General features: G+C 46.5%; 1 protein-coding gene across 4 annotated transcripts in view; it reads right to left on the reverse strand.

Moving 5' to 3' along the window:
• GDPD5 (glycerophosphodiester phosphodiesterase domain containing 5) overlaps positions 1-24,218 on the reverse strand; it is a 177,713-nt gene that overhangs the window by 146,560 nt on the left and 6,935 nt on the right. The window contains exon 2 of one of the 4 annotated variants that reach the window (XM_074816511.1): positions 3,177-3,284. The exons of 2 other annotated variants lie outside the window; for them this stretch is intronic. The gene's annotated coding sequence lies outside the window, so the exon portion shown is untranslated. Of the gene's footprint in view, positions 1-3,176; positions 3,285-21,521; positions 21,663-24,218 lie in introns of those variants that run through there. One more of the 4 variants, XM_074816510.1, reaches the window with a different exon arrangement.

The following is a 24,218-nucleotide window of genomic DNA, read 5'->3' on the forward strand; positions in this document are numbered from 1 at the left end:
CCCATAAAGGGGCCAAAGAAGTTCCTACACACAGCACTTACAAGCATCAGGGTTTAGCGTGTGGTTACACACACACAGAGGCTGAATCATCTCATGCTGCTCAAGAAAAGAGTTTCTGCCCCTCCATCTATCCACCTGTGCAACACAGGAATGGCTCATCTCACAGGAATCAGTGCAGACATGCAGGACCAGCAGCTTCTTCCTGCTTAAAATGAACGGGAGTCCTACACCCTACAGTGCAGTCCCTGATGCAGACCAACCTAGAAGACAAGGGGTTTGCTTATCCTCCATTTTGGCCAACACAGCCCCAAAGAACAGAGATTTGTTTCTTCCCTGGGGTCCCAAGGAGATGCAGAGAATCAGACTGGAGCAAGGCACATGCCACACTCCTGTCACACATCCCAGAGGGGTGGGAAAGTCCCAGGGGTACAGGACTTGTCCCAGCACAAGCCACTACAACATTTCAGTGGTGCTTCCATGCACACCTGTGTGTTTCTTTAAGCAGCAGCAGTTGGAACCTTCCAAAGGTTCCTCTGAGAGTTTAAAAACTGTATTTCCCCTCCGTATTTCCCACACACAACAGAGCACAGTATGAAACACAAGTTAATAAGCTCCCCTCGAGCCAAATGTGACGGGCACAGATAAGGTCAGTCCAGTGCTTATCTCCCATAAAGCTGCCTATTATTAGCAAGCCAGGCTCAACTCTACAAACAGTGCATTAGTGCAGATCAGCCAGAGCAACACACACAGCCGGGCCACCCCAAAGCCATCCCCTGGAAGGTACCCAGCTCGTGCCAGCATGCTGCAGGAGGCCAGCAGAGAACTGAGATGGTTTTAGGGATGAAGGAGTCCTCCTCACATTAGGTAACCCTTTGCACTATGGCCCTTGAGGCAGCTTTCCAGTAACTGGTTCAGAACACAGAGCTAAAAAAAAAAAAAACAAAACAAGAATTTGGGGGTAATTTTTAACTCTGGAAAAACATCCATTTTCTCTTTACGCATTTGCAGGCAGCCTCATTCATCCACCACTAATCTCTCTGCTCAGGCACTCTGTTGACACCAATTTTGAATAAGTATAGGGATTAAACGGTGATTCAGACAAGCAAGGTCAGGTTGAACAGGAGCTGAAGTCACCCTCGCAGCAGCAGCACAGACCTGCCCCATCGATGCCACTCACCGTCCCTATACATGATGCAAAGGTCCTCCATGGCTTTCTGCAGCACCAAGCTCAAGCTGGAGACAATGCACATGCTCTGTCTGGGGACCAAACTGCAAAGACACAGCAGTGCACAGGATCCCAAAACTCACCCCAGGAGGCAAAGAGCCTCCTGGACTCTTCACAATGTGGTTCCACCAAGAGTGGCAGGTCCAGCATCAGAAGCGGTGGTCACCACACAGCTCCCCTGCAAAATTCCTTGGCATAGATCTCAATGATCTTAAGGATCTTTTCCCACCTTAATGATTCTTTGATAGGACACTGGGGAGACCAAGACTTTCAAGGTCAATATGCTTTTAAGAGCAAATTCCACCAAGACCTATTGTAAAAAAAGAGCAGTTATATTTAAACAGGGATATAAGTTTTACACAGCTAATGCAATAGGTCTCTAAGCAACAAGCGTAAAGGCTGGAAATGTGTATCTGATAACAGCATATCTTTAAGCTTCAACTCTGTTCCTCTCTCTTTTCTACGCCTCTGGATCAGCTTTGCATTGAAGACTTTCCAGAAGTACCTTCTCTGGGGCCCAAGCTTCAGGGCAATTCAGCTAAGAAAAAAAGGACACAAGGGAAGAGCAAACAACTTGTGCAGAGTCAGCAGCGTATTCTGGTGCCTAAATCAACTGACTTGTTTTCTTTTGAGGAATCGGAAAGGAAGGAAGTGGATCAGCACTTCAGAAAAACAACACTACTACAGCTGTATCCGTGGAGCATTTCTGATTCAAAGCAGGCTCCAGCAATCTAAGGGCTGCTGCAGATTACACAGGAGCTTGTCTTGGAGACTTGACATTTTTGGGTGAGCCAGTGAGGTAATTGCTTGCACAAAATCAGAGCTGTATGTGCGGTGCTTTGAAGAATACCAAATTGGCCTCTACAGGACTTCTCCCCAAACTTCTGCCCTCCTCCCCCAGTTCCTTGAGAACCTGTTATCACATCCCAAGAGGAGGGAAGGGGACACCTCCCAGAATAAGTCAACCAAGAGGTGTCTTGAGCCCCAGAACCTCTGGCCAGGCAAGCAACAGGTCAACATTTTGGTGTTTGGACCCCTACTAGAGAAAGAGCACTCTACATCATGCTATTTTTAGGTAGGCTCACTGTTTCCTGCGTATGTCTTAATAGCTCCTTACTTTGTGATTTTTTCTTTTCTTTTTTTAATTAAAAGCAGCAATAAGGAATCAAAGAGAACGACCTAGGTAAATTCAGTCCTCAGAACATACACAAGCTGAGCCAACAGGTTTGCTCAGCAGCCACCACAGCCCCAGTTCCCACTGCCCCAGTGTCCCATCTGTGCTTCCCACAGAGAGAAGTCCTCTGTGCAACCACTCCTGTCCCCATGAGACAGCATTAAACAGATTTGACAATGGCTATTTAAATATTGTCTAAAAATACATCTGGCTTTCAACCACTGCAGATGCAGGTAAAGCCCCGCAGTGACTGGGACATGGCAAGGGCAGATGCTCAAGGTACAGCTTAGACTGCACTGTTTCAGGGTCTTCTCTGTCAAGTCAGCAAACAGCATCATTTCCAAGCAATTTTCAGTCAATAATCATTTCAGAGGATTACTTGCAATTCCTAATCTCCACATGCTTTGAGAAGGGAACAAAGAGGATTCTTTTTTTAATAAAGTAAATAGGAACAACAATGGATGCCTAACAAACAGCTCATAGAAGCCAGAGTGAGAATTTGCATTGGTTTCCATTCTTAAAGGTAACAAACAGCCTCCTCCACTCCTGCACATACAGGAAAATAGTCATCTGGCACCTCATGGTACCCATGGACAAGCACACACACCCCCCAAAGAAAAAAAAAAGGAAAAAGCCACCCTAGCCAAAACTAAGTGTTAGATTTGCTCTGTAGTGCTTCTACAGTACAGATTTAGCCCAATATTTTTGTGGGCAAAACATCTACCGGGAGGTAATTTCCATTCCCATGGACCCAAAATGACTTAGAGGTGCTCTCACCTCCCCACAGCCTGGCCCATGTAGCATCCATCCATCAATATCTCCTGCAAGCAAATCTCCTCATCATCTCCAGACTCCAGGGTACATGGTACTGAGCTTGGCCACAACCTGGGACATGAGAAGCAAATACAATCAGAGGTGGGAAACCACTGCAGCTCATACAAGAGTCTCAGTGCTCATCTCTGCAGCCTGCACTACTCTGGTGCCTTGTTCTTCACTCTGATACAGAAAGTCACATTAAGACCAGGCAACGTATTCACACCCCTGTAACCTTTCAACTTGCTTCTCTAAAGAAATTAAACTAGTGATGTTTAGGTCAGGTTCCACCTTACCTGGACTGCCCAATGCTTTGACATTTCTGGTCCCCTTTTGTTATGTGTGGAAGAAGGAGGTTAAAGAGAATAATTTTAAATTAACCCCCAAAAATTCCTTTAGAAATACTAGAACTGATGACTCCACAAATACAAAGTTAATGCACGCATTACACCACTGCTCTGCCACATTTGTTTTTTGGATGCTTCTTGCATTAACAATGAAGAAGTCACTCCCCTCCTCCCCATTTTTCATTAGCTGCATTGGCTTTATAAGGGCAACCAGGAGATCAAAGTGAACTAGAAAGAATTCAACCAAACCATTAGTAATGCTACTGAAGCTGGAAAACTTGAATTTCACGATCCTGGGCAAAGTTGGAGCCTTCCAGTGACAACTGGATCCCAGACCTACCTTCCTGACTGTACTGGAAGCAGAAGGTTGTGTTAAATCCTCAGATTTCTCTGATTATTTGTTACAGCTCTTTCACAGTTCTCACCATGTGTCCTAGAATTGAAATCTACTGTAGGATCCAAGCCAGATGCTAACATAATTTCCAGAAAGATTGGCCTCATCCTCCACATTACTGTATGAGGTATTTTCCTTAGAGGACCATGCTCCCACAGAGCATCCAGCTATGCAAGGCTCCACCACAGAAAGCCCCCAGTTCAAGTCAACACATAAATCTGAGCTTTCCAAGAGAAGCTCCTATACAAAAATCCTAACTATGGCAGTAACCAGTCCCATGAAGATGAGTTTCTGCAGCAGGGCTGGACCACATCACCTAAATACATCTCTCCTTGCTCTCGTGAGTGGAATAGTCACCCACCCCACCAGATAACTTCACCTCTAGCTCTGCCAGGTGGAAAGTTTTCAGACATTCATCTGCTTTGTATTCCAGGAAGAAAACACCCTCTCCTCCTCTACACTAGTAATTTTTTGCAAGGAAGCGCAGATGTGCTGTCACTTTTCAGCTGCTTCTTCCTTCTAAATTCCAACCCCAAGGCTCTCATTTGCTAGAAAAAGTGTTTATGCACCAACTTGCTAGAACGGGTCTTGTAGCTGCAGCATTTTATTGCTGCTCTGCAAACTGATGAATGAGAACCCAAAGAAAGCCATGAACTGCACAAGGTCAAGGAATCCAGCTCCAAATCTCCACACAAAAGGACATATCAACACCATCCCAGTGCCCCAGGACAGATCCTGGACACCAGGACAGTCCTTGAAAGCCAACCACCCATCCATTCCATCACATATAAGTTGCAGCTGAAAGGATTTAGGTTCACTTCTCTCCATAAAATTCATTATGTACTCTATGCAAGAATGTAGTTTACTACTGCCCAAGGGAACAAGGTTTTTAAATACCCACCATGGGCTTCTCCAAGCTTCTTACTTATTCTCAAGTTACAGCTTTCCATTAGACATCTCACACAGGCTCAGACTGTTAATAACTGTGTTTACAGTGGGCGTTGGCCTTATCAACAGGATGAATGTGTTCTGGCTGCATGCCCCAGTCTGCTGAAGAATGATATAATCCTTTAAAACATATTATCAAGAACTGCTGTTGCTTAATTAGACCATGCGATTTCCACCTAACAGAAGAGGGCAAAGCCCACCAGTTTGCTGCTGCCTTTCCTAGCTCACTCCATGAGCTAAGCAATCCAAAGCCTATCACAAAACATTCACACCAGCCGCCTTTCCTCTTCCTCCCCGGCATAAATCACCAACAGCTCTCTGCAGGAAGCTCTTCTGATAATGCTTGAAAGGACCTGGAAGTTCTTATCTGCTGTGTCATGGAGTCTAGGGGATATGTTGAAAAATAAGTAGGTCATAGCGAAATAACAGCATAATCAGGTGCTTACGTCCTTTAAGCCTGTAATATTTAAGGGCTTATTTCTGCATGTGGTACACCATGAATTGCTCAGGTCTAAGTCAATCCATTTATTCACAGTGAAGGCTTAGTAAACTGGTGAGTGTCTCTCATGCTGCTCTGTCCAGGCCTGATTTATGACAGCTTTTCCTTGGAAATGCTCTTGGAGAACAAATCCAATCTTATAATAAAACAGTTTGTGTTGGAAGGGACCTTTAAAGGTCATCTAGTCCAACGCCCCTGCAAAAAGCAGAGACACTGGCACAGGTTGCCCAGAGAAGCTGTGGCTGCCCCCTCCCTGGAAGGGTTCAAGGCCAGGTTGGACGGGGCTTTGGGCAACCTGGGTTAGTGGAAGGTGCCCCTGCCCATGGCAGGGGGTTTAGAACTCAATGCGCTTTAAGCTCCCTTCCAACCCAAACCATTCTGTGATTCTATGATCTTCAACTAGACCAGGTTGCTCAAAGCCCCGTCTGACCTGACCTTGAATGTTTCCAGGGATGGGGCATCTACCAACCATCTCTGGATAACCTATGCCAATGTTTCACCACCCTCAACATAAAAAATTTCTTGCTTGTATTTAGTCTAAATCTTCCCTCTTTTAGTTTAAAACCATTACCCCTTGTCCAATTGCTACAGGTCCTACTAAAAAAGTCTGTCCTCATCTTTCTTACAAGCCCCCTTTAAGTACAGAAAGGCCGCAATAAGGTCTCCCCAGAGCCTTCTCTTCTCCAGGCTGAACAACCCCAACTCTCTCAGCCTGTCCTCATAGCAGAGGTGTTCCAGCCCTCTGAACACTTTTGTGGCCTCCTCTGGACCCACTCCAACGGTCCCATGTCTTTATCAGCAGTATTCAAGCCAAATCTATTAATTTTGGGGATTGATATACTTCAGAAGCAGAGATTCACACAGCTTTAGCATTTCATCAAGTTATTTGCAAAATACTGACTGCTTGAGAGGAACATTATCTCCACTACTTTCTTCTTCCCCTGCCCCAAATGAAGAGGTGGATGTCCTCCATTTAGCCACATAGCTGATAGCTGTTCAGACCCACTGTTGAGTTTGGCTTCACCTATTCCCTGAGTCTTGCCCAAGAAGAGAAGATGCAAGGCCTGACAGGAGGAAGCAAGGGATTCTTGGGCATTGCAGATGCAAAAAACTAAAAAAAATTTTTAGATTTTGCTTTTAAAAAGTCTTTTCCCCCAAAATGGATGCATTTGAAAAGCTTTGAGATTAAGCTGATCACAAAAAGACCATCTTTTTCTTAAGAAATAAAGCAGCCCTCCCAAGATCCCAACTTGAGGGATGAAACCCAGCGGTGATATGAAGCCTGTTAGACTTTGCAGTCCCATGCCTCTGGCAGGTAAAAGCAGCTCTGATAATTCTCTCCATCAGCACCAAAACATCTGTTTTTGTGGACCCTGTGATGAGGATCCAGGCAGAAATTATAAAAGAATAAGAGGGACCTGAGCAGGACAAAGGCAAGTAAATCGGAGATTAAAGTTGAGCCCATACATCAATAGGAGAGCGCTTCCCACGATGGAGAGGAAGGGGAAGGAAGAGTCAATCGTATAGGGAACAATTGCTCCAAGGAAGGGGAAGCAGCATTGTTTGAGAGATTTAACAAAAAAGCATATAAACGAATCTCCCGACCCCACCCCTCAAAAAATAAAAAAAATCCCATAGTCTTTGGGAAGGCTCAGCTCCACCTTGACATCACATACCCGCTCTGAGCCAGAAGGGAAGAGAAGCTGCTTTGTTTGATTTTTTTCCCCGAGCTGCATTACCAGCCCTTTTCCCCAGGAAGGAAACCTTCCACACTCCCCTTTCCCCTCAAATTCCTAAAGACTGAACCTGGCTCCTTATTCCACCTCCCCCAGTGAAACAGGCCACAGCCCAACAGGACCACGCTTTCACAGCACTGCTTGATAGTTCCCAGGAGCCCTGACAGCACAAGGAAATAGGGGCAAGACACAGCAGCTCACCACTGGGTCACAAATTCAAATACAACCTGGGGTAGCAAGACATCTGCAAGCTTTTCAGGGGCTTTCATCACAAAGCCTGCAGACCCAACACATCCCTTTCATTGAGATCTTCCTCCTTCAAGCAGTCAAGACTCAAGGGACATCCACACAGGCAGGAGAAACAGGGCTGTGCACATCCTATTTAGCAATGGTAAACCTCATTGCTCCAGCTCAGTTAACTTCAAGCCTCCCTGCTGTAACATGACCACAGCTGAATTTTATTCCACTTAAGCCTTTCCCAAAATACCTGTGGTCCTTTGAGGTACTTTTTCCTCTCATCAAAAGCTTTGCAGAAATTAAATCCTATTAGCCATAACAATCACTCAATAACTGTAATGTTTGGGTTTGTTTTTTGGTTTTTGGGTTTTTTTTTTTTTAGGGACACCATCTCAAAGACCTTACCATACCTCCTTCTTCAAATATGAGAAATTCAAAACACATGGAGCCTCAAAGCATCCATGCGTGTACGGCATTTAGCATTAATGCCACCAAAGCTACCCTGCCCTTCACTGCTAACAGTGGTAACAACCCACTGACAGATCTCAGGTCTCTGCCTTGTCCTACCCCAACACCCAGGAGTGCAGCTTCACTATGTTGGATCATTCCTGGTCCCTCGTAGTACAGGTCAGGGCACCTTGAACTGTTAAAGAAATCACCTTCCCAAAATGGCTGGCAGAGGCAAAGCACTTGTGTGCTTGGACTTTAATTGATCTCAAATGCTTGCAGGAGCCTCAAAGCACTCTTCTCCACCTGCTTTTTTAGTACTAGAAACATCACATCTTTGCACCTCTTCCTGAAGGAAACCGGACACGTCTGCTTATCATTCACAAACCCCATTATCTTTAAGCTTTTTCCTACAAATACCTGTGTTTCAATGCTACAGCAGCAATAGCAGGTCAGAAACCACTCCTTCCTCAATAGCATCTTCCCACAAGTTCCTATAGAATCACAGAATTGTCTAGGTTGGAAAAAGACCTTGAAGATAATCCAGTCCAACCATTGACCTAACAATGACCGTTCTCAACTCCACCAGATCCCTCAGCGCTGGGTCAGCCCGACTCTTCAACCCCTCCAGGGATGGGGACTCCCCTCCTGCCCTGGGCAGCCCATTCCAACGCCCAACAACCCCTTCTGCAAAGAAATCCTTCCTAAGAGCCAGTCTGACCCTGCCCTGGCGCAGCTTGAGGCCATTCCCTCTCGTCCTATCACTTATTACTTGGTTAAAGAGACTCATCCCCCCTCTCTGCACCCTCCTTTCAGGGAGTTGTAGAGGGTGATGAGGTCTTCCCTCAGCCTCCTCTTCTCCAGACTAAACCCCCCCAGTTCCCTCAGCCGCTCCCCATCACACCTGTGCTCCAGACCCTGCACCAGCTCCATTGCCCTTCTCTGGACACGCTCGAGTCATTCAATGGCCTTTTTGGAGTGAGGGGCCCAAAACTGAACGCAGGAATCGAGGGGCGGCCTCACCAGTGCCGAGTCCAGGGGAAAGATCCCTTCCCTGTCCCTGCTGGCCACGCTAGTGTTGATACAAGCCAGGATGCCATTGGCCTTCTTGGCCACCTGGGCACACTGCTGGCTCATTATCAATCAATCCCCCCCAGGTCCCTCTCTGACTGGCAGCTCTCCAGCCACTCCTCCCCAAGCCTGTAGCCCTGCTGGGGGTTGTTGTGGCCCAAGTGCAGCACCCGGCATTTGGCCTTAGTGAAACTCCCCCAGTTGGCCTCAGCCCATCGCTCCAGCCTGGCCAGATCTCTCTGCAGAGCCTCCCTACCCTCGAGCAGATCAACACTCCCACCCAACTTGATGACATCTGCAAACTTACTGAGGGTGCACTCGATCCCCTCGTCTAGATCATCAATAAAGATGTTAAACAGGAGTAGCCCCAAAACCCAGCCCTAGGAGACACCACTTGTGACCAGCCGCCAACTGGATTTAACTCTATAGGCACTTCGGAAATGAAGTTTCCACCAAGCAGAGGAGCAGGCACCAGCAGCCACCAGCTGAGTGGACTTATCTAGGCTGTCCCAGCAGCATCAAGGAGAAGAATGTGTCTGAAGCACAACGCTGGTAAGACCCTTGAGATGTCACCCAACTTGAGTCCTACCTCTGCATAGGGAATTAATTTGTCAATCATGCATGAGGCTTGTCCAAGCAGCTCAAAACCTGGAGTGTTGAGGCCCCACAGCCATGCCCCAGCACATCACTACCAACAGAAAGATATCCTGCTACTAAACCTAAGCCATTTTCTCTCCAAATGAAGATAAAAATCCTTCCTCTTGTTTTCGCTAGTTCACCAAGATTTCAGCCCAAAACTGGAAATGCAAAAGGCTACTAGAAAACAATTATATTCCCTTTTGGTCATCTTGTTACTTTAGCCAGCTATCAGTCATGTTACCACCTTCTCCTAGGTCCTAGATAATCCCCCATTTCACCCCATATCTTGCCAGAGCAAATACAACATAGCATCCAGCCAGGGCTGAGGACCAGGAGGAATGCTTTCATGGGCCCTTCGCTTAATTTCACTTTTATTGTCTCTTAAACCAGAGACATCCATCCAGCTGCCCATGGTGTTTCACACACATTGAGACATGAGGAGCCAGTCAAGAGGAGGAAAGTGCTCTGGCAACCCTGGGTTTGATCCTCTGCATGTAAAAGCAGCAACAAAACCACTCACCTTCAAAAAAAGATCTTGTCAGCTCACATTTGGCTTGATATTAAGTTGGTCTTTAAGTCATGGGGTTCATAGCAGTGAGACCTCCCTCCTCCATCCCCACTTACCAGCAGGCAGCTTTATTTATAAACTATTCCTGCACCACACACAACCCAAACACAGGAACAACAGACCTGCTGGGGAAGGTCTTCTCCAAAATCCACCACTCCAAGTCAGAGAACAGTTTTGTGACAAGGGTGGCTTCCAGAAGAAGAATTTAAGAACCCCATTACAGCAACCAGTTTCCCATACACACACACTCCCCAGGTCTCATGTTAGAGGCTGACAACCAAAGTTTGAAAAGCAAAGTCAAATTTCTGAAATTCTCTCCACTTCTTTGACCTGCAGCTTTTCATTGGCATCTCCCACAGAGCCAGAGACTGGTTTCTAGGGAACGCTTTCAAGCCAGACGTTAAGGGAAGAAGCATGCAATTCAACTCTGACAACTGCTTTCCAAGGGTATTTTCTCCTCTGAAAGCTCAAAGGATAAAAACACCTTATTAAGCATAATAGGAAGTCTTGCAATAACTTTGGGAGGTGAAAGTTTTTTAAGAGGCAGATATTTTCTGTCCATTATCCGAAACATCTTTCTAGGCTTCATTAAGCCCATTACAAATTTGCTTTTTTCAAATGGAAGTAGAGATGCCATTTGATCTAAAGATTAGGATCACATTTCCTTCCTCTAAAGCAAAAGGCAAACATTAGCAAGGACTACTGGGGTTAAACTTTAATTTTTGCTTAGCAGCTCACACTTGCTGAGGCAAGAGACTCGGGTTTACTAAGTTCGTTGCCACATGCTAAGGGGCATTTAAGAGACAGCTAAATGTGGTAGCAACATTCAAGTCATGCCTTTATTTCACCCCCTCCACCACTTTTGACCTGGCCAATAAGCCATCCACAGACCACAGGGAGCTGAGCAGTGCTCAGCACCACAAATACAGGTAGGGACAGGCAGGAGGATCCATGTGCAGGGCTGTGAGAAAGTTACTATTGCAATACTGCTACTTGACTAGATGTCCTCCACAAGACTCTCCAGCCCACAGCTTCAGTGGGTTCTTCAGATATTTACTCCACACTCAAAGGAGAGCGGGGACCATTAAGGAAAGGGGTACAAAGCAGAGATACACCCAGCTCAGAGAACACATCCAGCCAAGGCTGAATTTAATCCCATCCCCAGCTGAGTAAGATCAGTTGATAAAATAAAGGCTTTGGCAACAGGTTTGAGAGAGGCAAGTTTAGAAGCTGCAGTTCTTCTGATGCCTAAGTGACTCCAAAAGCTGCAGACCAGGGTAAGCGCTCAATGCCTTCACAAATATCTCCACTAGCCAAGAGGATGGCTGCAACATGCTGCCTCCTTCCCTCCCAAGAGTAGTTCCTTCCCTTGGGCAGTTTCACAGGTTTGTTCTCCATTTTAGGTGATGGGAGGTCATTGCATAGGTATTAATTTAGCTGACCATACAAATTTAGCTGGAGACCACAGCAAGCCACTAACAAAACTGGTGAGCAGCTCTACCCCCACACCAGGGGAGAGTGCTAGGACCATATCCAGCCTTCCCACAGAGGCTTGTGGAACACATACAGCAGCTCTTCAAACAGTTTAAGGAGCAGCTTATGGAGCCCAGAAGCCTGAACATACTAAGAGACCCACAGCACTCACAGGGTCGTGCATCTCACCCACAGAGGATGACAAGTGAGTGTATAAGTTCCCTTTGAAATGCTCTTTGCTCTATAGCACCAGGCAGGTTTTTTAGCCATGATACAACCAAGTGGATGGATTACCACCATCTAACCATGACCCAAAGCTTGTGTATCTTCATCCAGGCACAAAGTAAGACCTCTGTAGACCGCTGGAGTCCAAGCAACTGCTGAAAGCCCTGGACATGATTGTGCTCTGCAAAGCTCACCTCTGACCAACTCTTCTGCAAGATCAACTTTTGTGCATAAGCACAGATAGGGAGGGGAGAGATGGGAAGTCATGGGGAAAGTGGTACACAGTGGCCAAGTAAAGCCAATAGCAACTGGTTGAGCACCTCAGCACCTCCTTGTCCAAAATGCATGATGGAGAGCAGAAGACCCAAACTCTGCAGGAAGACCAAAAAAATAAAAGAAACCTCATAAAATTTGTTCCACTTCCATGCTCATTCCCAAATATACAACTGGCACAGTGTTGTGCATGAATAGTGAGCAAGTGACAGGGGAAGAGGGGACCTCTTAAGGCTCTTATCCTTTTGATCCTCACTTGTACACCTGCTGTGACATCCCTTCTCCAAGAGAAGCCTTTGGCTATGGGATCTGTCACCAGGTTGCTGTTGAATATGCTTATAATGCCCTGCTTAGCATCTTCCCAAGTGGAGGTTTATACAAAACATGACAAGTGCAGTTTCATTCTGGTGGCCAAGCTTCTCAAGTGTGGAAATAATCAGCATACGTGCCAGGCATGGCTCTCCTCCGAGCTCAATTCCTGCTTGTCAGCATCCAGGCTGTGGCAGCGCTGTACCTTTCCACTTCCTCTGCTGCAAAATTGAGTTATTCTAGGCTCATAATTGACACAAAGTCAAATTCCATCTGTTTCCACCAAGATAAAGATTCCTCTGAGGTTGCTCTGCTAAGTACCTGTGACTTTGCTACCCTGCCTCCCGGCACAGCTCTCCCACACTGGGAGCGGAGAGGTGTGTGATGCCAAAATTAGTGCCTGGATTTGCTCAGGGTTTATTCTGGGCTGGGTGCAAGGCAATATCTTTATGCTATTTAAATGCCCAGACCAATGCAGCAAGTCCAATGCTATGCATAACATCAGTAAGTGGGAGTCTTACAGTCTGGAGTAAAGAGGAAAATGCAGTCATCCCAGGAAAAACTCAGGAGGAGACAGCTCTTTCTGAAGCCATTTTTTGCTACACAGCAGCTTCATAAGTTACATCAGTCAGACAAGTATCCTACCTATACATAATGCAGTTCACTGCTTGTTTTAGTTTTAACTATTAATAAAAAATACTAAAACCTTCCCAGAGGTGTGGCAGCGCACAGCCAATATCCAGGGTGGGAAAACCAAAGCCACAACAGCATTGATCTTTGCACCCAACAAGTAACAGGATTAAAAAGACTTGAGCACTGTCTGTAGTCTCCAAAGCAAAGAGGCTGCATAAAAGTATTAGTGAGCTGGAGAACAGAGAAATCCAAACAGCAAGAAAGCAGGTATGCAGGCAGGAAATAAGAAGCGTGATTTTCTTCACATTTATAATTATGAGTGATCAAGCTATTGGGTGACAAATCCATTTGTGCTGTATAAAGAGAGGCAGTCAAGCCAAGTTACCCCATTGCCAAAACTAGCACCAGGAGGCCAATGACTTACTGCAGAGTCATTGCACTTAGTGACAGTTTGGATGCAATTTGATACCGTCACCATTACAGCCAGCGAGCAGGAACGGGGCCAGGGAGCCCAGCACACTCACCAGCATCTTCCTCAGCCCTGCTTGACCAGGGAAACACTGCATGGGAAGTTTTGTTGTACACTCAGTTCTTTCAAGCCAGAATAACCACTGAAATTTCTAAGTATGTTTTCAGCAACCACCCCATTAGGTAGCCACGCTCCCATAAACTGGCTTTGGGCTGCGAGCTGTACAGCATCACACCCAGGGTACAGTCCTGCATGGATAAACATCTCTGCAAGGTTTGGTTTCCTGTTATATAGCAAGATATCCCTTCCCCAGCGTAGTGCGTGCATGATGGGCAAACTGTGCATTTCCCAGAGGGACAATGTGGACAGGATGTCTATCCCTTGACAGGTAAAATACAGCATGAAGCAGCATCATGTAGCCACTGTGCATCTGCACCCATGCAGCCAGTGGTTTGCATGGAAAAGGATTTTACAAGGAATCCAGCCCTTTTTCAGCATCCACAGAGAAGTCAAGGGTGCAAGTCTGCCAACAACAAAACCAACACCAGGCTTGTGCTTTGAAAAGCATAAATATTTTGTGGAAGAATTCAAAGGCCTTCGCAGGTGTTGCAGACCAGAGCCCTCCCTCCAGTAGAGCACCAATTCCCTTAGAGGGATGCAGGATTGGGGGAATATGAGAAGGAACAAGGTCTGACCACAACCCTTTCCCAGACAGCCTGCACTTACCTGGATGACACATGGAGCTTCAGTCCCACCAGGTGATGGGCATCCCATGCCACATCAAAAGCTGTTTCAGACCCACACACCCAAGCCATGTCATGTATCACCCCAGTTGCAGCCTCCAGACTGGTGCCAATTTGACCCAGAAGTCCCTGCTGAAGGCCAGAGGCATCACCCTTGGATCTAGCAACAAATCTTTCCAGAGAGCAGCTTGCCTTGCTCTCCCCTCCACACGTAAAGGCCACTGAGCTTCACAGACATCTTTCACATAGTAGACTGGAAGTTACTTTTCATTACCTGTCAACATCATACATTCTTATATACACATATATATTACATATACATACTTATATATACCTAAGCAAAGGAACCAAAACCACTTGCTGAGCAGGGGCTAGGAGAGGCATCGAAGTACCCTGCCTTACAGCACAAGGGATGATGAATCTCAATTAAGGTCAGGATCTTGATGTACCAGCAATGCAAGTTCCTACGTTGACAGAAAACCACAAGTCTGAGTAACATATAAAGTTCCCCTTTCTCACAGTAGACAAATCCCACTACTACTGTCCCCAACTTGCCACCAAATAAGCTCACGTCACAAGGAAGCCCTTTGGAAGATGATGTCTTGGAGGGATTTAGGTTCTTCTCTCCTTTTGTTGTGGATGGACCCAATACTTCAGGAACTCAATGAATATTCCCTCAGAAACCCCCTACCTCTGTCTCACCCCACTCATCATCTTCACATTGTATTTCACAAAAATGTGTATTGTGATGCTTCTGCTACATCAGGTTAGCAGGCCCTGCTCAGCAGAAATTGGACTTGCCAGCATTGGTCAGGGTAAGGGTACAGAGCAGCCTCAAACTCTCTCCTGATTAAAATCAGTTTTCACTTTAGTCTGTGTTTTATCACAGCTCATGAGCTGTCCTGAGACAACCCATGTTTAGTCTGAAAGCCACCTTTATGCCAACAATATTTGGAGAAACTAGGTCATGCCATTCGAAGCAACCCCCATGCTGTTCCCACCTCCAGTGGAGAGGTTATTTCATGTGAATAAGCACCATGAAAATGATGCTTTACATTTTAATACCCATTTTAAGATTAGCCTGAGAACACCAGTGGAAAGCTGAGCCTCCAGAACTAAGCAGACCTCCCATGCTCATCAGCTCCAGGATAACCCCCCCTTATTACCACCCCCACATGGGAAAGAGCCATTTCCATATTGAATACAAGGAGCCAACACATTCCCTACTGCCCTCCTCCCAAATTATTCACAGAGCAACCCACAGAGTCTCTCTAAACTGGGCTGGTGGGGGTGCAGCAGAGACAGGTTCAGCTGCCAGACACTTCTACGCCATGTGCAAATGCCTGTTGGGGAAAAGCAGCTAAAGATAGCTCACAGTCCTGTAATCAGACCCATAAGACTGGGATTTTACTCCCACCCCAGCTGATCCATGGTTACTGGGATAAATGCCTCCTCTACACATCTAAATCGTTATAAGCTGCTTTTGCAGGGAGCTGCCTGGGTTTGAAGACCTCTGTTATGTTCTCAGTCCAACCCCAGGGTACCAAAAAGTACTCAGTCATCGGGATGAAAAGCAGAAATGCTCAGGTGATCGTTTCTAGCTGTAAAACACACCACACCAAGCATCCCACAGGATGATGAAACAGTCCCTGTGTCACTGTCGCAGCAGCAGGAAGGTTTTCCCATTACCACCTTCATGCCCCGCTGGCTCCAAAGATGCTCTGTGAACTCATCCCATTGGCATGCTCAGGATAAAGTGAGCAGAGCCCTTTGCCAAGTACCAGCTCCCACAGAGCTCCCAGCTATTTTTGGCAGGTTGTGTCCAAAGCTGAAAGTATTTATGGTATCTAGTTACCATCCATCACTAGGGGGGGTGGAAATCACAAATTAAACGTTCATCATTTGGCTGTTGCACTGGAGAAAAACTGTTATAAAAGGAAAGGGAAGGAAGAATACTAAGGCAGATTCCCTTTTCTTGTACCATCCCACATACTCTATTTCCTCTAGTGGACCTGTATCACTGCTCACAGGAAACAGTGACATTATGCTGAGGTTATTATTGTAATGGAGCAAAAGCTATGTATTAAAATGCTGGAGCCAGGCAAAGGCTCCTACACAGCATTTTCCAGACCCCCTCTCTCATCTCAGCCTGCACCACCCCCCCAAAATCTCATCAGCTTCATGCAGGCATTGCACACCCTACCTGTTCCAGCACATCAAAGACAAGCCTCCACCAAGCCACGTCCCTCCCCGCAGAGGCCACCCAGCTCCTTCTGCAGAGTTGCTCAACCACCACCTTCAAGTTCGCACTCATTAAAGCAGGCACTTGAAAAGTTGAGTTTACTGGAGTGCTGTAATGGGTGGCTATGAACTCTTCAGAAGGGCTAGGCAGGGAAGGAGAGGCAGTGGGGTAGCCCTGTATGTGTTTTGACTGTCTAGAGCTTGATGATGGTGACAATAAGATCAAGTGTTTATGGGTAAGAATCAGGGGAAAGGCCAGCAAGGCAGATATCATGGTGGGATTCTGTTACAGACCACACAACTGAGATGAAGAGGCAGATGAAATATTCTATAAGCAGCTGGGAGAATTGTCACAATCACCACCCCTTGTTCTCATGGGGAATTTCAACTTACCAGATGTCTGCTGGAAATACAATACAACAGAAACAGTCTTGGAGGTTCCTGGAGCACGTGCATCCTGACACAACTGGTGATGAACCCAACTAGGGAAGGTGGCCCACTGGAGCTGTTTTTTGTGAACAGGGAAGAACTTGTGGGTGATGTGATGGTTGGAGGCCATCTTGGGCATACAGATAATGAAATGATAGAGTTTTTGATTCTCAGAAAACTAAGGTGGGGGGTGTCAGCAGAACTGCCACCTTGGACTTCCAGAAGGCAGACTTTGGCCTGTATAGAGGCCTGATTGACAGAGTCCCCTGGGAGGCAGTCCTGAAGGGCAAAGGAGTCCAGGAAGGCTGGACGTTCTTCAGGAAGGACAACTTAAAAGTGCAGGAGCAGGTGGTCCCCATGGGCCAAAAAAATGAGCCAGTGGGGAAGACGACCAGCCTGGTTAGACAGTTTTGGCTGGAACTCAGGAAAAAAATAAGAGTTTATGACCTTTGGAAGAAGGGGCAGGCAACTCAGGAGGACTAGAAGGATGCGAAGTGAAATCCAGTCGGCAGCCAGTCACAAGTGGTGTTCCCCAGGGCTCAGTATTAGAGCCAGTTCTGTGACTACATCACAGTATCTGAGGACAAATAACCAACAGCTCAAGTGTTTTTTAAATTAAAAGGCAGGATAAAAAGCTCTGTCCTTCATTGTTCTCAGGGTGAAACAGGAGACAGATGGCACAAGCAAGAACTAAGCCCTGTTCTCCTGAGATAATTTTCAGATGCCTTCATCTTACTGGAGAGGAAGGACCCAGAATTCACCAGTTCCTGCAAGCAAACATCTCTTGCATGGCCAAGGGATGAGAAATATTTCCGCTTGGGACTTCAGGCTGCCCACAGCATCACTGAGGGGAACGACTGTGGGACAGGCTCAGGTAGAAGTGAGACCTGAGACTACCAGACAGTATCCCTGAAGCTGTAACAGATGCAGCCAGACCAACTAACATTTCAGCTTTCTCCTTCACAGCCAACTGATGATGCACCATGCATCCGCTCAAGCTCTCTTGGCTAGGCATGGAAGAGGCTCACCAGCCCCACAAGGGCCCAGGGACCACCAGTCACTCCCTGCTGCCATTTGGTCTGTGGGGCCCAAGCAAGCAGAGGTGACCACATCAGCCAGAGAGCAGCCAACAGGGACACAGGCTGACATGGGCCACCTACACCCAAGGGGTGAAGTTCTGCTTCCTATGATCCCACGAGGCTCAAAGCAAACACTTGCCCTAAAACCCAGCATGACACAAGCTGCACAGGAGAGAGGTCTAGTTTTCAGAAAGGGAATAAGAGAAATCAAGGCCAAGCCATTTTTGTTGGTGCATTGAGGCAAGTCCTGCTCATCCTTCCAGTTAAACTCTTGCTCTGCAAAGTAACTTCCAGAAGGATAAAAGAAAACAAAGAAAAAAGGTTCTTAAACATAGGGACTTTCTGCCTAAGTTGAAGTGTGACAGGACACAACTGAAGCACTTTGGGAGCAAAATACATCAGCTTGAGAAGACCTCAAGCACCCGATTGCTCCAGGATGGCCACGACTACAGGTTTTCACCAAGCCTATGACACCAAGATCTTTCAGCACTTTACAGTTGTTCTACGAAAGCAAGATAAGTGGCAAACCCTACTTTGTCCATCATTTACCACATGAAGAATAAAGTTAAAAGATCAAGCTCTGTAACTGGTTTCAACTCTAGAACAAGAATTTATTTTTTTTTTTTTTAAATACAGCCCTCATGTTTTATGGCAAGGAGAGGATTTATTACTACTGGGACACAAGACTTTCCCCACAGCTGCTGCCTTCCCAAATTCCCAAATCTCCCACCTGGCAGTAAGCCCTGGGGGGAATCATGACACCTCAGCAGTCCCTATCTATCCACTCACCAAACAGCCACAGCATAATTTATTTCAAAGTTTAGCCACTTGTAGCTATATTTATTTTTTTAATACCAGCTACACTCCTCAACCCAATGCTTTTTCTCAACAGCTCTGCCATTTAGCAAGCATTAAACCTGATGGTGCATGAGACAACAGGGTTTTACTCACACCCTTGTCCAAGAGCTGGCTCAGTAGAGCTGACAGCCACAAGTAGTTTAGACAATATTTATCTCATACCTTTCCTTCCAAAAAAGCCAGCCTGTTGGAATCAGACATATGGGATCCATCACCAAAAATGGCCAGTTTGGGAGCAGAACATCTCATCAGCTTCAGGCAATGCTGAAACTGAGCAATAAGTTTTAGGGCAGCCAGGCAAAAGAAGCCAGTAGAAGACAACAGTGGCTGAGCTGAGACACGCACAAGGAGGATGTGAAGTCCAGCTTCTTGACCAAGCACTGGGGCGCTCTCAAACAGCAACACTCAGACAAAAGCTTTCCTCTCCCCCAAACGCCCCTCTGGGCACTCCACAAACCTTTATAAACAATTATCTCCTGGAGCCTAATAAAAGGCTGGAAAAAACCCACGTGAGCAAATAATCTGGGCTGAGGTCCAGATCTGATGCTGGAGACTGAAAGGTTAAAGGGGAGATGGTACATATATAACATGATCTAAGCTGTGCTTGCTGCCTCCTCCTAGCACCACTCACTTTTTTTCTTCCTACTAAATCTAACCCCGGGCTCCACTACAGTTGTATTTCACTTCCAACTTGAAGCAGAAAACTTCTAAAAAGTATGAAACGGATCAGAGATCCGGTTAGCATCTCTCCAGGTGAAAAAAAAAAAAAGAGAATTTGAAATCACTGCAGCCACCTTCCCTTGATGCAAAAGGCTAGTTTGTGTTTTCCAACTGTGGTATTTAAACAAGAGAAATTTTACAGGAGACACTGCCTTAAGCAGAAGGTGTTTGAGCTATAATAAGTACCAATAGATGCTCTTTCTCCCCAGCTTTACTACATTTTGAGTCAATTCAGTTACAGTGATTAGTGTATCAATTCTGGTAGAAATCAGATGGCTTTGCTACGTGAGGAACTGGAATTGGAAAGCCCCAGGAACTCGCATTTCCACTTATTTTAACTTTGGCTTTTTTGGATTAGGTTGCTATCACAAAGCCAAGTTAGAAACATTGGATGCTGTGTTAAATCCCATTAGCTGATTACACGGCTGAGCAGCAGCAATTGTTTGCTGAAAAAGTGAACCCGACTGCCCAATTTGGGAACCAGACGGTCACACTGACCTTGCGCACAGCAGCATGTAGCAGCAACAAGCGTTTGCTCCCACTTTTATCAAAAGCCATCTCTTTCAACAGCTCTATCTGCAGCACAGCCAGGCTGATGTTCCTTGGCCTAACCCTGGTTCAGCCAGCCTAAACCCTGGAGCATGGCTTTGTAGAGGGCAGGCATATATCTGCCATCATACTATAGCAAACATCACTCTTGCTAAGTCCAAGCTCCTTCCCTCCTCCATTTCCTGCCATGCCACCAGTTGGTTCAAGCCAGCCTTCTTCATGCCCTTCTGGAGAACCCCTCCCAGCACATCAGTACAACCAAAAATGAAATAAAGTTAATCTAAACCAGATAAAAATAAAGCCTTCAAGGGCAGGGTCAGGGACAGCCTAACACACACGGCAACGATGAGGACTGATTTGTCCTGTGTTCACAGCAAAGTGGACACTCACACAAGAGAACAGCAACCTAGAGAGACCTTCCTGCCATGACCAACAGCAGATGAACATCAGGTTTGACTCTCCTTTCCAGTGACTTTCTGCACAATTGTGGCATTGCTGGCAGGAGTCATGAATGACAAAGAGGGAAGCAAACAAGGAAAGTGCCTTCCCACCCTGGCTCCACTTCCTAATAGGAGAAGCCAAAGAAACAGGTTCCCTTTCCAGGTCCTTGACTTGTTCTTGGCTGTCTGGTTTCAGCCTCCAGGCCTCATCCCTCCTGGGGAAGGAGCTTTTACAGAGGCTGGAGATGAACATTTTAATTTCCTCATGCCAAAAGGAAAAGGAAATTTCTAAACAGCTGTTCTGATCATGCCACTCCCCTGTAAAGCAGTTATCACCACATCTCTTGGGGATTTTAGCACAAGAAAATAAGCCCTATTCACATTTTTAGAAAGAAACTGTGGGCACCAATCCTCTGGAGAAGGCTCCAAGTTGCAGATCCCAAGGGGATGGAGATGTCTGCATAAGCACGGAGTTAGCTGCCCAAATTTGAGAAGGACAAGACATGCCCATAGTCAGACTGCAACAGCCTCCCCAACTCATCTCAGCACATTTGAACAACACATAGGAACTCCTGGGAATTATGCCCTTCCAAATCAAGGTGGAAGCCAGGTGATTCTTGGCCCAGGTCTACACCACTGTACCTTCTACCAGCTTCAACTCCTTACAGAGGTCACTGCCCTGAAAGACCATCAAGCCAAGTTGGGAAAACTGTGCTCCCTGCACTAGTGTTCAATAGTTGCACAAATACTCCAGGAGCTCTTTCTCTAAGCAAAGAGCAGCCTGGCAAGATGCAAAAAGGTGAATCCCTCAATTTAATTCAGTCCATATTGAGACCAGCTACCACCCTCATTAAGCATCAGCCAGCTCATTACATGCACAAACACACAGCACAGTAACCAACCAGCTTCACCAGTTTACAAGCCTCGATCCCCAAATTGTCCACTTCCTTTAAAAAAAAAAGCACATTTGAGAAGGACTTACAGAGCAGCAGCACTTCCAGCACAATTCCTCCTTGGATGTTTCCGTACTGCTGAAAGACCCAAAACACCCGCATCTCTCAAGCCTCGCTGATCGTTAAAGTTTTAGTAGTGCTGATAAGCTCTCAGCTGGAACAGCTCTTGCGCACAATAAGTTTTATCTGCCACAGAGCACACTTGGTACAGAGCCTTTCTTATCACTACTGCTAATATCAGCAGAGATAGAGAGACATAATGCCTGGGAAGGGAAGGTGCAGAAATATGAGTGGACACGTCTTTTGACTCCATCTGCCCAAGCTCGTGACCTCAGGGACTCCCTGCTCCTCACCCCATGTACCCTCAAAAGCTCCACAGCCCCCAGCGAGGACAGTCCTACATCCAGCCCACAAATTGCTCAAGGAGAAGAGCAGAGCAGACTCCAGACCTTAAGCCAGTGATCCAGATATGTCCCTCCAGGGAACAAGCAGCTGAGCTACAAAGTTCAGGGAAATAGGGAAAAAGCCAGGATTTTCCCTGAGCTGGAGGGAAGAAGCCAAGAGAGCAAAAGTGATTGTCTCGTGGGTCCAGTACAGCATTCAGTATAACCAGACTATTACCCCAGAAGCTGGGATTTAAGGACTCACAACAGGAAAGTTTTAACATTATAAGCTGACACTTTTAGAAATATAGCGGACTCCCCTCATTGAAGCTTATTCTGCTCTTAGACATGTCCTGTAGCAAACAGTCATAGGTCCATTTCTAAGACAGTCTGGACATCAGGTTACAGCTTCACAATAAACTCACAGGCTTCGTTCCTGCGAACTAATCACATTCCCCCTGTAATACAGAGGCATTCTGCACTTGAAGATAAAACCACAAGGGGTTTTCAGGTCATCAGGAACCTTTGCCTTCAGGTCACAGGCTCAAATCCAGCCTTGCTATTAACCAGCCAACCTCTCTCCCCCTACCAGAAGAGTCCAGCCACTAGCAAAGGCATTTATCACCCCATTCCAGGTGACAGTGTCACCAGCATCATTAAGGCTTCCCAGTGTGTATTCAGCCAAGTGTGATGTGAGATCAGTGCACCAAAGCTCTCCCAGCCTGGCAGATGGACTGCAGGAGGCAAGCTGTTTGCAACACCTCCACAGAGGTGGCCCCTAAACAAAGAGCATTTCTAATCCACAGCAACATTTGGTGGAGCATTACAGACCCCACACAGGAGCAGCACAACAGAGCAGGTTTTGAAGGCTGGAAACCCAGAACTGAATGAATCAACCTTGCATTCCAGATCAACAGCTTGCCTTCCCTGTCCTTCCTTTGAGGGAGAGAGATAGGTATGTTCAGATTTGATGTAGGTAGGCATATTGTCCCAAGAGCTCTAACAGCTCCTAGCTAGAGGCCATGTATCTTAATCTCCCCTGGAGAGACAAAAAAAAAAAAACACAGTAAAAGGCTCCCACTTCCCCCAGTGGATCCCCTGTCCACTTCATTAGTCCATTTGGGGTCACTGATACCCATCAAGCCATGAACTCCTGGCATGTTTTTCACACCTTAAAAAGAGACTATTGAACAGCTTCTTTGTGGTCTTCTTCACTGTCCAGAGGAAGTTATCGGGCTGTGCCACTCCCCAAGCAAGTACCAAGCACATCCCCAAACACCACAGGTTCCAGCAGGCACAATGACTTCATGAGACAGCAAGGGCAACACTGCACCCAGGTTCCCTGTGCTGGCTACATCCACCCTGGTGGCACAGGCCATCTTCTCCCCAGTACCCTCACCCTTCAACAGGGAGAGCAATTTTCCAGGCTACATCAAGCTAATGGAGCTGTAATTATCAGATATGTCCATCTCGCTTCAGACAATGCGCACAGCTTCCAGCTTGCTTCAGTTCAAGATTTTTGCCTTAAACGAAGCAGAAGAAAAAGGTTGGTAGATGCTAAATCCTAGTCACCAAATGCAAAGTACTCTAGGTGGACTTTTTTTTTCAAATGCTCCCAAGTTATATTTGTTGGCCCCATTGACAACAACAAGGAAGCTGGGCAGGTTTCTGTCTCCACCACAGCTCCTGTGACCGAAGGAGAGATGCCCACCCTCCCCAGAGGGGGTTTTCAGGAATGGTTTGCACTGAATGCACAAAGACCCTCTTGCATCCAGAGACTCCTTCCCAGCTCCAGAGGTCTAAGCAAACCACAGCGCAAGTTTTGAGCTCCTTGTTACCCACATTACTCCTCACACCCCACGCAAGCTCAGGACCATGTGTTGTGGGGCTGATCCTTGCCTGGGTATAAACACAAGGAAGGACGTTTCCTCAGAGACTGGCCTTCAGCCGCACGGCTCCTGCCCATGTTTTCAGGGACAGCAGCTATAATCCCACAAGCAGCTTTATTTTTTCTTTGCAAAGCAAAACTGTATAAGGAGAACCCACAGTTTGTTTCAGGAACGCACATCTACGCAGCAGTGTGACCTTGCGAGGTACAAAGGCTTGTCTGACAGCATAAGAGACACCAGAGCACGCTTATTCCCATCACATTAACGTTTGAACATATACAGCTGTCTCACCCACAAGTACACTGCATTCCTTTAACATATAGCTCTCCAAAAGCAAGAGCCTGGAGATCCAAACAAAAAACCATCCTTACGCAAAGGAGACAGATTAGGAAACACTTGTGATAAGGGAACGTATCTCCAGCCGAGTTGTCAACCTTGCACTTTAAATTAGGCT

Source organism: Strix aluco, chromosome 2 (assembly GCF_031877795.1).
Source record: "Strix aluco isolate bStrAlu1 chromosome 2, bStrAlu1.hap1, whole genome shotgun sequence".
NCBI lineage: Eukaryota > Metazoa > Chordata > Aves > Strigiformes > Strigidae > Strix > Strix aluco.